At 45.6% G+C, this 14,701-nt stretch overlaps 1 pseudogene; it reads left to right on the top strand.

The window, feature by feature from the left end:
• The first annotated feature begins 11,977 nt into the window (after positions 1 to 11,977).
• LOC123406963 lies at positions 11,978 to 12,708 on the top strand (annotated as a pseudogene).
• The last annotated feature ends 1,993 nt before the right edge of the window (positions 12,709 to 14,701 follow it).

Raw genomic sequence — 14,701 nt, 5'->3', positions numbered from 1 at the left:
ATGCACTAGGTTGCTAGCTATGATAAGCATGTGTAGGTGGAGTTTACTAGTTAAGCATGTGTAGATTCTTGTGGGGGTTGCACCTTCAGGGTGACATGACTCCAAGGGTGTTCCTTGTGGTGCATGTGAGAGTGTGTACCATCACATGCACATATGTGAGGGTGTGCATACTCTCTTGTTAGCATAGGAGTTATATTTTGTTGTGCTTGATGCTAGTGTTAGTGTGGTATATGTGTTGGTGTTGTTGATGTGCATGACACAAACATGGGGTTCAAACCCCCATGTCACTTTGTCATTGTGCACATGAAACTCACCCTATGTAGTTGTCATCTTAGAAGAATACCTTATGGAGTAGCATTTACAGTTTTGTTGAAAGTTTGGTCCTTGATTCCATGATATAGGTGGAGCCCAAGGGCATGGGTTTTTGTGTGTTAATAGTAGGGGTTTTTGCTTTACACCATAGTGGTGTCAATTACCTCTTGGTGTCATGTGTGTGCAAACTATGCCTAGACAAAGTGGGCATGTGGCTGGAAAATTCCAGATTATTGAACTCGGAAAATTTCACTAAGTCTGGGATTCTGGAAACATTTTCTTCCCCTGTAGATGAGGATGTGCTGGTCATTCTGTTCAGAACTAGCCTTAGTTCAGTGCTAGGATTTTGAACCTGATATGTTTGTGAAGCTTCCTGTCAATTTTCAAATCATTTGGACTCCATTAGCTTGTGTTTTGATTGCTGTCAAAATGCTTCAGAGCAGAGACAGAAACTCAGGTGCAGGAATTTTCACGAAGTCCCTGAGATCTGATGGTTTTGGGAAAGTTTGTGGCCTTGTATCTTCTAGAGTTTAATTCCTTTTTCTGTGATTCTTGCTGGTGCTTGTAGTGTTCTTGGTTGGCAACAGCCACATATATTATTTGTCATGTTTGAAGACCTGTAGCTATGTTGCATGTTGCTCCCAAACAGCTAAGATGCAGATTCTGGCAGATTATGTAGTTTTACCATTTTGTTCAAAGTATGTGCTTAATTGATGTTGTGGTGTTCTACCTTGCTCCAATTCATTCATGTTGGGTTATTACATGTCTTGGCAACCTAGGAATACCAGATTTGTGCCAATTGTGTGTGTGGTGATGAATCTTTCATGTAGAGCTTCATATCTTGTTTCGTTGATTCCCGTTGATCCGTAGCTCCGTTTGCAATGTTCCTTATATGGTTTTGTACCGTTTTCACGAGCCACATCTGTTCATGTCGTTCTCATGCATGTAAAAATAGCATAGTGCACAGTTATGTCCAGAAACTTGCTGTAGTTTATTTTGCTTGTGCTAGTGATAGAAATAGTGGTGCATGCTCAACTTTCATCTCATGCATCATGTGATTGTTGCATCTTGTGGTGCTGCTGTTCATTGGCTGTATTCTTATGTTGGGTAGCACCGGGAGCGGAGAACGTATATGTGGAGTCAGGAGAGTACGTGCAGGACGATCCAGAACCATTCCAAGCTGAGGATATCACAGGCAAGATGATATGACCTTGATTCCATCTCTAGACTTGTTATGTTAGTTTTGTTTCCATGTCATATTGCTCGCTGCCTACCACTGAAATTAAATTGCCTCTTCATATGCCATGAGCCCAAACACAGTTCCCCTTCCTAGCAAACTTGTGTGGCTAAGTAGGCTTGCTCAGCTACTAATGTTAGCATTGTTAGTTGCAGGTGTTTTAAACTCATGTGATGACATGAGCTTGATATCATTATATTAAATTATGTTATTTAATTAATGCACCTATATACTTGGTAAATGACGGGAGGCCTAGCCTTTTGCCGGGTGCTTTGTTCCGTTATTGCCGCCTTAGTTACCGGTTACTGGTGTTTGATTCCATAATGATCGCTCCTAACACGTTCGGGGTTGTTATGGGGACCCCCTTGATAAATCGCGTAGTGATAAGGCTTGTCTGGCAGGACCCAACATTGGTGTTAATTTGCTAATAACTTAATAATAATCTGCATAGGGAGTAGCTACCCTGAGGTTTCTTAATCAACAACCCGGGCCAGTGCTCCTCATGAGTGTTGGTCCAATCCAGAGCAACTTATTACGCTCCCCGGGGCAACTCGGTGTTTTGGCGTGGTAACCATCGCTCATCCGGCGTGTCCTGAGACTGAGATACGCGGCTCTTATCAGGGTCGTCGACACGTCGGGAGGTCCTGCTAGCCTTGTCTTACCTTAGCGGTATATCTTGCGTATAGGAATCCCAGTGAAGATTTGGGTTCCCCCAGGGTTGAGGTTTTCCTCTAAGGAATCCGACGAGATCACGAGATTCGTGATAGAGGATGCCTTTGCGGCCTGTGTTCGTTTGTGATGGACTAGTTGGAGCACCCCTGCAGGGTTTAATCTTTCGGAAAGCCGTGCCCGCGGTTATGTGGCAACTTGGAATATTTTATTAACATCCGGTATTAGAGAACTTAAACATAAACTAATAAAACTGCCAACTGTGTGCATAACCGTGACTGTCCCCTCGAAGATCCCCCTTCGATCGGGAACATCGTGGGGTTATGAATGCCGTAGGTAGGTGATCAGGATCACTTACTGATCAAGTAGCTCCGACCGTTAGCGTAGACCACCTTCACTTTGCTCTTACGTAAGTTAGCCACTTGATCAAACATAGGATGCAGCAGCCTGATACACTTTATCCCTACCTTACCCAATAACATGACTAGTTCTGGCACCAAGGTCTTAGATTGCTGAGTCCCCGTGGCTCACGGATTCCTCTGAAACTCCCAGCAGGTACAGGTACCCCAGAGACAGATGATCCCGATGTCACCCAGCTGGCGTGGTAGTACGACGAGGAGATAGACCGCCTCTACGTGAACTATCCCGAGGACTGAGCCGTGGTCGTGATCGTGGGCCTGCAACGGGTAGCATAGCATTTTTCCTTGTTTTGTAGTCCGTACCGGAACTACCTTGTTTGTATCTGCGTTGTACTCTGAGTTATTAATAAGAAGACAGTTGAATCCCAAATTGTCTACTTGCTTGCGAAACGCTTAGATGCGCTTCTTTCCTATTCGGGGGCCTTGACCCCCAGATCAGAAAGGACCGCATCTTTGTCGTTACACTAATTATCCCAAGGAGACGGAGGAAAACCTTCTAAGGTTTCTAATAGATCAAAATTTCTGTGACCACATACTGTTTCCATACAACTTCAGGTGAGGGTCTTTACTCTGTTGTGTCCATTCACTTATAAGTGTAATTGATAAGTTACTGACACACACACACACACACACATATATATATATACATCTGCAGCTTTCATTGGATTCTGTTGGACATTCAAATTGATAAGGAAAGAGTTGATGCCTTCGACCCATTATCGAGACCCTTGGAACAGTTCCAAAGCCTGCAGGACATGCTCCAAGGGTAATTTTAATCATTCTTGCGCTCTATCGGTCTCTTTCGATGATTTCTGATATATCAATTAATGAAAAACTTAGCAAATCATTATCCTTGTCGGGCAGGGTTTGGAAGCGGTTCAAGTGGGTGACTCCCGGTATCGAGCCTGAGAAGCTGACCTTTAGAGCGGCTCAGGTAAGTAGCAGTATGATATACTTCTATTAATTTTCAATACATTTATGATGCTAGATTATTATTTTGATTATATATATTCTATTTCTCGTAAAGTGCGACCAACAGCCACGGGGAACGCATCTATGCGGATACTATGTTTGCGAGACCATTCGCACGTTTACCTCTTAGTTCAAGGATCACAGATTCGACGTAAGCAATGAACATTCACACCTCTATTTTTACCCGTCATTCTTTGTTATCATGATTGATATTCATATTCATCTCCTCTTCTTATATAGCACACGGCCATGAGGACGAAGGTCCTACCAGAGCAACGCGCGATTGCTGTTGCAGAGGAGCTTGCGGGATTTCTGAGGACGGAAGCTATAGAAGACAAAGGACGATTTAGTGTAGCTAAGGGCCATTACTGATGTTCATCCATGTAATCGAATATACAGGCTCTAGTCCCGATAATTCAGATCTCCATATAATTGTATATATATGATCGCTTGTAAGATAAGTTAATCTTATATATATATATATGCATAATTATTTCTATTTAAATTATATGAAAAATAATTCCCGAACACCAAACGAGGCATCACGTTAATCTCCCGAACACCTAAACCCTAAAACCCTAAAACCCAAAAATAATTTCATTCGAAAAAAACCAAAAACCAGCAAAATCTGAAAATCTTTAGTCGCGGTCCTTGTAACGAACCGGGACTAAAGGGCCTGCCCCTGGGACGCTACGAGGCGCCCACGTGGAGAACCTTTAGTCCCGGCGTGTAAGAGGGCCGGGACGAAAAGGTTAGGCCTTTAGTCCCGGTTGGTGAACCGGGACTAAAGCCCCTTACGGGTCGGGGCTAAAGGCCCCGTCCCCACTAGTGAAGAACACCATGAAGAAGATTGTGAGGCGTGGGCGGGGCAATGAGACGGGAGGGACGTCGGTTTAGTAAGTAGGTTGTCGTATGGGGGGCCTCAGCTCAGAAGGGGGGAGGAGATGGGCTTGGAGAAGTAGTGTGCGCACGATGTCATTGATGGTGCGAATGAGTCGTTCTGCTTTGCCGTTTTGAGGAGAAGTGTATGGGCAAGAGAAGCGATATGCTATGCCATTGGATGAAAGGAAGGACCGTAGAGATTTGTTGATAAATTCGCCGCCATTGTCACATTGCAATACTCTTGATGATAGAGTGGAATTGCGTGTAAACAAACGTGAAGAAACGTTGGAGAACCGTGGACGTATCAGATTCGTGGTGTAACCGGGAAGTTCACGAAAAATGGGTAAAGTTCTCCAACACAACAAGATTTACTCCTCTATTCGTTTTTTTAAATTGTCCTCTATACGGTTTTGAGTTATTGACTAGAGATGTTCTTTTGTTTATGCTGCGGTGAAACGTGTCAAGGCGTCTTTCTTGGCCCCAAAGAATGCTTCGAAGGTAGTTTTCCTTGCTGTTATTGTAAGTTGTGCTATGGTTATGCTTATGTGTGAATTGTTTGTTTCGTTAGATCATCCAGAGTGTGAGGCTTGTTATTTAGAGTCGCTCGAGTTCGAGGATCGTCAACAAGGCAAGTTCACATTGATCATGTTTTTATCTATGGTTTTATTGCATTAGTTCAACCTTCTCCACCTTGCATGCAAAGTAGGTACTTGGAAATTTGGTTCTTGAGTAGTATCATGTGGTAGACACCCATAAACCCTTGTTACTTTGGTCCGGGACGTTATTTTTATTTTGCTATGCTTCTAGTAGACGGGGTTTGGTTGAGTGTTTATCATGATTGTTGTGAGAACTAAATAATAAAGACCTAAAGACTTCAAGACTTTCAAGACCTCATGATGCAATATATATTTGGGTGGGTGATGGTAGAGCGACACCCTAGAGGAACGAGTGGTAGCCTAGGTGATGTTGGAGAAGCGCTAGTATTCACGCGGAAAGGTCCACCCAGGCACGAGTAGATGAACGGATACTTAAAGACCTGAGGCTTACCTGCACAACCACAAGCCATTATGGGCTCTAGCTTGGTTGGACATCATGGCGATTCTGGACGGGCGGTGCTACGAGATGTAGAAGAACAATAGGAATGGATGGGCACCAACACTGGCTTAGAGGAACCTGGTGGAAGACCATGTTTTGATCATTCAGTTCTCAAACACCCTACAGTGTGACGACTTCAACGAAGGCGATCAAATCTTGTGGGGAACATGTGCAAAACTCTCCAGAGTACTCAAACCTAATCGATTAGCCGTGTCCACGGTTACGGACAACTTAAGCCAAAGGAACTGAAACTATCAGAAACTCTCGACACAAATAATATTAATAATGTGGGTATTACTATTAACTTGGGCATGAGAAATGGTTGGTGGAACCTTCTCATTAAACAACCAACTTGTAGTAATAATTTTGCTATTGGCCCCCTCTCTTGTTGTAGGAAAAAATTGCTTCCCGTTAACAAATTACAGGCCCACCTGCCATATATGCATATAGTGTAGCAGATGAATTTTACCTCTCTTTTGTGACTTGTCGGCATATTAATATGCTGAACTACACGGCTGCAACGTATCATATTGTAGAGTACTTTTTTCGACCAGAAGTGAGTACACGCTCAACGCTCGTTGATTTGCCCCAGGAGTCAGATGGACTCGACTACCTTCGAAGCTTCCACTAGTTTTGATTAGTTTTATCTCATGAGTTGGCCTTCATCCACTTTATTGTAATCTTTATTGTAATAGAAGACTCGATATGAGATTTCGATTAATAAAGTAGTTGTGATTGAACTCTTGATATATACATTGATGTGTAGTGTGTGTACCAGCTTGATCTTGGGATGGTACGGAAACACCAGAGACTGGACCGTTTCAGGTCGGGTCGCTACAAGGCCTCACCTGTGAGACGCCAGGTTCTTCACCATTAAGCTTGACGAGACCTTCGATATTTATACAGTATGCAACGATGACAAGTGCTTTTTTGTAATTAAGAATGACTTATGTTTCTTCGCTTCAACATGTAATTTCTATTTTATGCAATTCGACTAGTTCCTCGCATGTCATGCAAGAAGGTATATCTTGAAGAGGCTCAGTTTCGAAGACCACGAGAGTATGGAGATGAGGAGAGCTAACCTGAGGACTAAACATGGTCACACATTTTTGGTCAAAGTAATGAATGCAGTTAATAACACAGAATTAGGGTGCTCAAATTGGGAAGCTCTTTGCAAGACATATGGATTTTAAGAGGATATGAAAAATAACATTCGATCTTCGCCCTAAAGATCATATTGAAGGTAACATCGACATTCGGGTGGATGTCGATATGCTTCCTGTTTTACCTTCATGTGAGTTTGTCAACCATATTTGTCAAGTAATTTGCATTCTATATTTAAAATAGTTGGTGTTCATCCATACTAAATTTGTTAATTTATAATTTACGGCTTATTTCGTTTCTTCGAATGAAATACAAAAAATAATTGAGACGACACATTACACTTATGGATCACATCTAACTTGGGAGGAGAAGGATGTTCTTATCAACTTTGTTATTTGTGTCCTGGTTGGTAGGAATAACTTCCCATATAATTTGGGAACTGACCCAAATTATACATTTTACATGTCATTAGTGCATAGTTTGAGGGCGGATGACATTCACCGAAATATCTTGGTATGAGTTGCTAATTAAGTACACTACTATTGCATAAATGGTGTTGATTATATTGCTAACTAGGCTACTATTATGTTCTTCAAGTGTAACTGCCAAATGATGTTGTGCCTCCGTTGATGCATGGCGAAGGTTATATGACAATTAAAAGCCCTATGAAGCCCCAGTTCTCTTTTCCAAACTCGACTGAGCGCAAACCACAAAGACGACCCCAAATTGAAGCATGGAGAGAAATAAAGAAGAATCGCAAGTCACAAATTGGCGACGTTAGATCTCTCTCCTTCATCACGGAGACATGGGTGATATTTTTTATGACATTGTACCTAGGAGAGAGGACTAGGTCCTATGAGAGAGAAGTTTTTCTGGTTTATATTAACTTGGCATGATCGATTAAGATGATGATTATTATGATGTTTTTCTGCTTTATGAGATTTTAACTTGGTATGATTAAGATAATGATGAGTTGTTAGATGAGTAAGATGATGATGAGTCATCTGACATAATATTTGATTAAATTTGCAGCGCCTTAGTAGTAGCGCAGGCACCCGCGCTACTGGTAGTCCAAAAACTGGCGCTACTACCAGGGTTACCTCTAGTAGTGTCAATATGTGTAACGCCAGGGCTTGGTGTCGATTTAAATGAACAAATAAAATAAAAATGAAACCCTAAATGTTAAAAAATGTTACCAACAGGACTAAAGGTCTTTCTCCCCTCACGCCCCACAGCGGCCACGTGGAGCACCGTTACGCCCGGTTCGTAACACAACCGGGACTAAAATTTCATGCCTTTTGTCCCGACTGTTTAGTCCTGGTTAGAGAACGGGACTAAAGGCCCTCTGGAACCGGGACTAATGGCCCTCTAGAACCGGGACTAATGGCTTGTTTTCCACTAGTGTCTCTATGAAGCGTCAATCTTTAATTTCATGTTTATGTCGAGTCATTCCCTTCTTGTAACCTATCACCCAAGCGTGGATCCGCTCTTCGACGACGACCTTCGATGGCTGGATCCTACCATTTCGGGTGGTTGCGAGCCGATTGGAAGCATGTGAGGTGGTGTGGTGTGGCAAGGTGCAGGCGGGCAGGTTCGGCAATGGATTTGTGGGTGCGAGTGATGGAGAGGGGCGGTGCGGGGGAGGATTTTTTCCCTAAGAGCCGGTGTCACTCGATTAATATAAAGGGTTTGATGCGGCGATGAATAAAAAAGAATGGAGATAAGGGATCATTTGGGTGGTTTAGCCCTTCAAAAACGAATGTTTAAGTTGAGAAGAATAGTTTTATGCTGTTGATTGATTCTGTTGCGTTACAACTTACATATACATCGAGGGAGAGAGAGAGGGCTCCCGAGAGAATAGGCATGCAGACCATCGGGGTGAGAGGATCCTGAATTGTAGGATCGGGCTACATACAATGAGATATACACCCTATACAATAGACATACGTTAACACCCCCCTCAGTCGGAATCCCATTGGGAATGGTGTTCAGGCTGGTCCAAAACTCGGTCAAGACCTGCGAGGGTAATCCCTTGGTGAACACATACCCATACTCAGAGCTGGAGGGAACATGAAGAACTCGCACTTCGCCGAGTGCCACACGATCAGGGATGAAATGCAAATCAATCTCAATATGCTTGATGCGTTGGTGCTGGACTAGATTACACGCGAGATAAGAGGCGATGATGTTATCACAATACATCACTGTGGCATGGGTTGGGGGAACCCGCAGCTCTTGGAGGAGTTGTCACAACCAACATGACTCAACCATGCAATTTGCAACGCCACGGTATTCTCCCTCTACACTGGAGCGTGAAACAGTGGGTTGCCTCTTGGAGGACCATGGGATAAGATTGTTCCCAAGAAACACACAAAAGCCCAAGGTGGACTTGCGAGTGTCCGGACATCCAGCCCAATCTGCATCCATGTATGCTAAAAGATCCAAGGGCCAGTTCTTTTGATAGCTTTTTTGGGCTTCTAGAATAAGCTGCCCTCTACCCAACTTATTCTAGAAGATCAAATAAAAATATTTTTTAGAAGCCTACTAGTAAAGTCTTAATTAGTAGGCTTCTAAATAAATAAATTTGGTTGGGCTTCTAGAATAAGCTGGATAGGGGGCAGCTTATTTCCGCTTATTCTAAAAGCTAGCAAAAGAGCTGGCCCTTGGAAGGCGACCGAAAAATCAGAAGACCATAATGAGATATGCCTTGCAAGTACCGGAGAATGCGCTTCACAAGTTGCATATGAATGCCACGTGGTGCATGCATGAACAAGCAAGCATGTTGAACCGCATAGGTAATGCGTGGCCGGGTAAGGGTGAGGTATCGAAGAGCACCGGTCAGACTTCGTTATTGTGTACGGTTGGCAAGTAGATGGCCGTTATTTGAGGATAGTTTGGAGGTGGTGACAACCGGAGTGGAGACGGGCTTGCAGTTGAGCATTTTGGCGCGTGCAAGAAGCTCAAGAGTGTACTTTTGTTGACAAAGAAAAAGGTCGGATGTGTTGGGTGTAACATTGATGCCCCAAAATGGTGGAGGGCACCAAGGTCCGACATGGCGAATGAGTTCTTGAGGACATGAATGATGTGGTTAAGGGTGGCGTTATCACTTGCGGTAAGAATGATGTCATCTACGTAGACCAACAAGTAGGAAAAAGATGTACCCCAGTGTAAGATGAAGAGGGAAGTGTCACTTTTGGAAGCATGAAACCCAAGAGACAACAAGAAAGCTTGAAAGCTAAGAAACCAAGCCCGAGGGGCTTGTTTCAAGCCATGGAGTGACTTACGGAGAAGGAAGACTTGATCCAGCTTTGTGGAGTCTACAAACCAAGCTAGTTGACAGGAGTACACTGTCTCATTGAGATCGATCTGTAGGAATGCATTTTTTGACGTAAAGTTGGTGAATCGGCCATGAGTGGGAGGTGGCAAGGCTCAATACAACACGAATGGTAGCCGACTTGACCACCGGGCTAAATGTCTCAAAGTAATCCACACCTTCTTGTTGGGTGAAGCCACACACAACCCATTGTGCTTTGTATCGTGCCAAGGAGCCAAAGTTGAATTTGTGGCGAAAGATCCATTTCCTCGTGACATCATTTGCACCTGCAGGTTTGGGCACCAAAGACACAGTGAAGTTTTCCATTAATGCATTAAATTCCTATTGCATCGCTTGGCACCAATGGGGGATCTTTGAGGGCAGATTTATAAGTGCGAGGAATAGGGGAAATGGATGTGTTAGAGGCATCAGCAAGGAAGAGGCGTTTGGGCATGAGAAAACCAATTTTGGCATGGGTGGACATCTTGTGGGAGATTTGGGGTGGCTGTACCGGAACCGCATGGGGAGGCAGAGCTGGCAACAGCTTACTGGATGGAGCAGATGCCGAGCAGGATTCGGTGGTTCCGGGCGAAGAGAGGGCAGGGCTCTTGGGTGGCAGATCCGAGGAAGGTGCGTTGGAAGACGAGGTCAACGAGGCAGCGTATAGGGTGACGGGGAGATCGTAGGAGGCAGGCGTTCCAGGAGCAGCATCCGAGGGAGATGCGGCGCGTGGGTTGGCGGAGAGGGGCGTGGGCGTGGGGTTGACCACAGGCGAAGCGGAGGGGTGCGAGTGGGTGCACGACGGGTCCGGTATGGCTGGCGGATCAGGTGGAGGCCCAGACGAGGTAGTAGGCGATGGACCCAAGAGATCCGGGTGGGTAGGTGATCGTGCATGGGGATTTTCTTTGGACGTACAGGGTGTGTGTGGCTTGGTGGGCAGGGTGTGTATGGAAAAATCGTCTCGCCATTAGGACACGACGGGATGTGAGGTCATAGCATCGATATCCTTTGTGTTCAAGTGCATGGGGCAAGTTTGTGATCCATGGTTGCATACAAGTTCGGAAAGCATAGGCAACCGAACACACGTAGATGGTCGTAGGTCGGAAGAACACCATGAAGAAGATAGTGAGGCGTGGGCGGAGCAATGACACGGGAGGAACGTCGGTTTAGTAAGTAGGTTGTCGTATGGAGGGCCTCAACCCAGAAGGGGGGGAGGAGATGGGCTTGGGGAAGTAGTGTGTGCACGATCTCATTGCTGGTGCGAATGAGTCGTTCTGCTTTGTCGTTTTGAGAAGAAGTGTATGGGCAAGAAAAGCGATATGCTATGCCATTAGATGAATAGAAGGACCGTAGAGATGTGTTAAAAATTCATGCCATTGTCACATTGCATACTCTTGATGATAGTGTGGAATTACGTGTAAACAAACGTGAAGAAACGTTGGAGAACCATGGACGTATCAGATTCGTGGTGTAACCGAGAAGTTCACGAAAAATGGGTAAAGTTCTCCAACACAACAAGATTTATTCCTCTATTCGTTTTTTCTATTGAAATTGTCCTCTATACGGTTTTGAGTTATCGACTAGAGATGTTCTTTTGTTTATGCTGCGGTGAAACGTGTCAAGGCGTCTTTCTTGGCCCCAAAGAATGCTCGTAAACAACCGAGCTTAAAATAAACTTTTTTAAACACACAATTTGCGTTTACACGGAAGATCTTTTCCAAAGACAGTTTACTTACGGGCCTAGATAGACGTGCAAGATCTTTTCCAAATAGTATGAGATTCCTTCAAGATCAATCTCCAGATACACCCAACAAGAACAAAGATCTCTTTCCGTATAACAGACCACACGAGGGTTTCCATACCATTTAAGCGATCCTAGCGACTTATATTTTCCCACGTAATAACCTACCCAGTGGCATCTCTCAAATTCCACCGCTGGATAGACGTAAGATAGATCTCCCTCGGCAAGTCGCCATGGACTCCCGCTCCCGCATCGACGCCGCGGAAGAAGCGCGCCGCCGGCAGGTGATGGACAGCCTCGGCGTGTACGACGCCGAGTGGGCGCTGTCCAAGGTGTTGGAGCAGTCTGACGTCCAGGCCGGGCAGAACCGGCTTCTCCTGACCAAGGAGGCGGTGCATGCTGGCCCCATCCCGAAGCTCTTCCCGGAGCTGGACGAGCTCCGCGACGACGGCATGAACGCCGAGAACAAAGTCTCGGTCAAGGTCCTCGACGCCGAGGGCCGCGAGAAGACCGTGAACCTCCGCTTCCTCAACTCGAACAAGGCGTACAGGATCATGGGGCCTGACTGGAGGCGGCTGGTGGAGGTGAGCCGCATGCGCAAGGGAGACCGCCTCGATATCTACACTTGCAGGCGCGGCGATGGCGAAAGGTGCCTCTTCGTGTTCATGAGCTCAGGGCAGTGGGCCAGTGGCGCCGGCAATACCTGCCGGAGCAACGGTCCTGTGTTGAGACGGCCAGGTTCTGCGGCAGGTCACGCTGTCGTCAATGGCAGTCAAGATGATCCAAGGCCACGCTTATGATCGTTCGAGGTATATGCCATTGATTGGTGAGATTAAATCGTTGGTTTCTGAGGATAGGGAGATCGCTATCAGGCGTACACAGAATAGGACTAGCCTTTTTTTGAGAGAGAGAGAGAGAGAGGCAGAATAGGAATAGGACTGCCATGCCAATAAAATCCTCCTTTGTAAAAAAAATGCAGATAGGTAGCTGGCTGCTTCCTTCTTTTTTTCTTTTTCTTTTTACCCAAAAATAGAGCCTTTGGTGGAGATTTACAATGCATAATTTGGTTGAGTTTTGAAAATGGTCTTGTCAAGTATCCACTGCCCATTGCACCCGCTAAAATCATCTTCAACAGGCACCCAAAAACTGCTCCGCACGTTAAAAGATTTGTTTTTTAGGCGCCAAAGACAGAAAACAACGCTACAACGTATAAAAAAGATGCATTGCATTATTGGGGCATCGGATTGCGCACGCTGACCGCTGCAAGTGGGGCCACCGGATTGGTTGCCGTGTTTTTGTGCATGTGTTGAAGAACAAAGTCTTAGCAGGACGCACAATTGCTATTTCGACGCTGTAAAAAAAGATTTATAACGCCGCGCTACAGCATGTCTGTTGAAGATGCTCTATAGAAAAGTGTAAAGGGCCAATCAAGATCTTCGATACATTCAGCAAAGCAATACAAGCAAAGTGTAACATTACAACTCTACAAAATCGTTACGATACGCCCAATCAAAATCAAGCTAATAACAAGGATTATGTTTCTTATTATAACATGAGAAAAACTTCATAAAATTTGACAATCAAGCAAAATAAATGAATTTACCCTAAAGGCTATGACAAAATAAGAATTTATAATTAATTTCTCAATCCGGAGGTAGAGGAAGGCCTGGGAGCCGGAGCCGACACCGCCGGAGGACCAGGCGGAGCAGACCCGTGGGGACCGTAGAGGGGGAGGAGGAAGGAGAGGGCGAGGAGGAGAAAGGAGGGAGGTGGGAGGAGAAAGGATGCCCTGGGAGCCGATGCCGCCGGACGGCTGGCCGATGCAAGCCCGTGGGGGAGCGCGGAGGGGGAGGAGGGAGGAAGGAGAGAGGACGGAGGAAGGAGGAAGGGGAGTATACATGCGCAGGCGAGGACGGTCGCCGAAGCTGGCATCGGCTGCTAGGACGGTCGCCGAAGCGGGTGGTGGCGGCCAACCCTAGCCCGTCTTCCTCGTCTCTGTTCGATTGTGTTCGTGGATGACGTCGGGAGATATACAAGCGAACCGGTACAACTTGCGAGATGGTAGCGTGGGTAATTTGGACGGAAAGTTTGCCCTCGAAGCTGGAATTCGGGGTCGAGCTGCTTTGCAAATTGCAGTGGCTCGAAGCTGCTGCTTCTCCGAATCTGCTGCTTCTCCGAATCTGCTGTGAGAAATAACCCCTTTGGTTAAGATTCTAGCTTTTTTTACTAAGAAGTTGGAATCTAAAGTCCAACCAAACACAGCCTAAGGAAGAGTGCGGCCTGCTCGAACCGATGCACCAGCGCGGCCGGAAGTGGCGAATCAGACCTCCGGGACCCGTGAGACGACGTCTGAGAACACAATGTGGAGGGCGTCGAGCAGGTTGAGTGCATGTGGTGTTGGCGATCCGGGGCCATGGGTACGGTGCATGGCGCGAAGAGGTCGCACTTTGTTTCGAGAACACACAAGGACTCTCCGTGTGTATGTATTAAGATAGGGAGAATCAAAAAGTGTACAATGAGAAATTCGGACAACGCATGTGGGCCGCCCCTAGATCACGTTAGAAGGAACCTCGACCGTTCTCAAATTGCGATAGGGATTGCAGATATAGGGGCTGTTTGGATTGTGACTATCTTTGCCATATCTTACCACATTATTTTTGCCACACTTGCCACACTTGTCTTACTTGAGTTGCTCAAATTGTTAGCCACACATTGGCTTGCCTAAGGGAATCTTGTCACACTTTTTGTGTCTATGACATGTGGGGTTTAGTACTCATTAAAAAATGCTTGCCTTAGGTGTGGCTAGAACCAAACACCCACCTAACTTAGTCAAACTTGCCTAAGGTAAGTTGTGGCAAAGTGTGGCAAGGTGTGGCTAGGAACCAAACAGCCCCTATGGCGAGGTAAGGCGGTGCTGGCCTTCCTAGTGCAAGCTAGGTGGAAAAAGGGCCCCCTGA

This window comes from Hordeum vulgare, chromosome 7H (genome assembly GCF_904849725.1).
Source record: "Hordeum vulgare subsp. vulgare chromosome 7H, MorexV3_pseudomolecules_assembly, whole genome shotgun sequence".
Taxonomy (NCBI): Eukaryota; Viridiplantae; Streptophyta; class Magnoliopsida; order Poales; family Poaceae; genus Hordeum; species Hordeum vulgare.
This window is presented reverse-complemented; position numbering and strand designations above follow the sequence as displayed.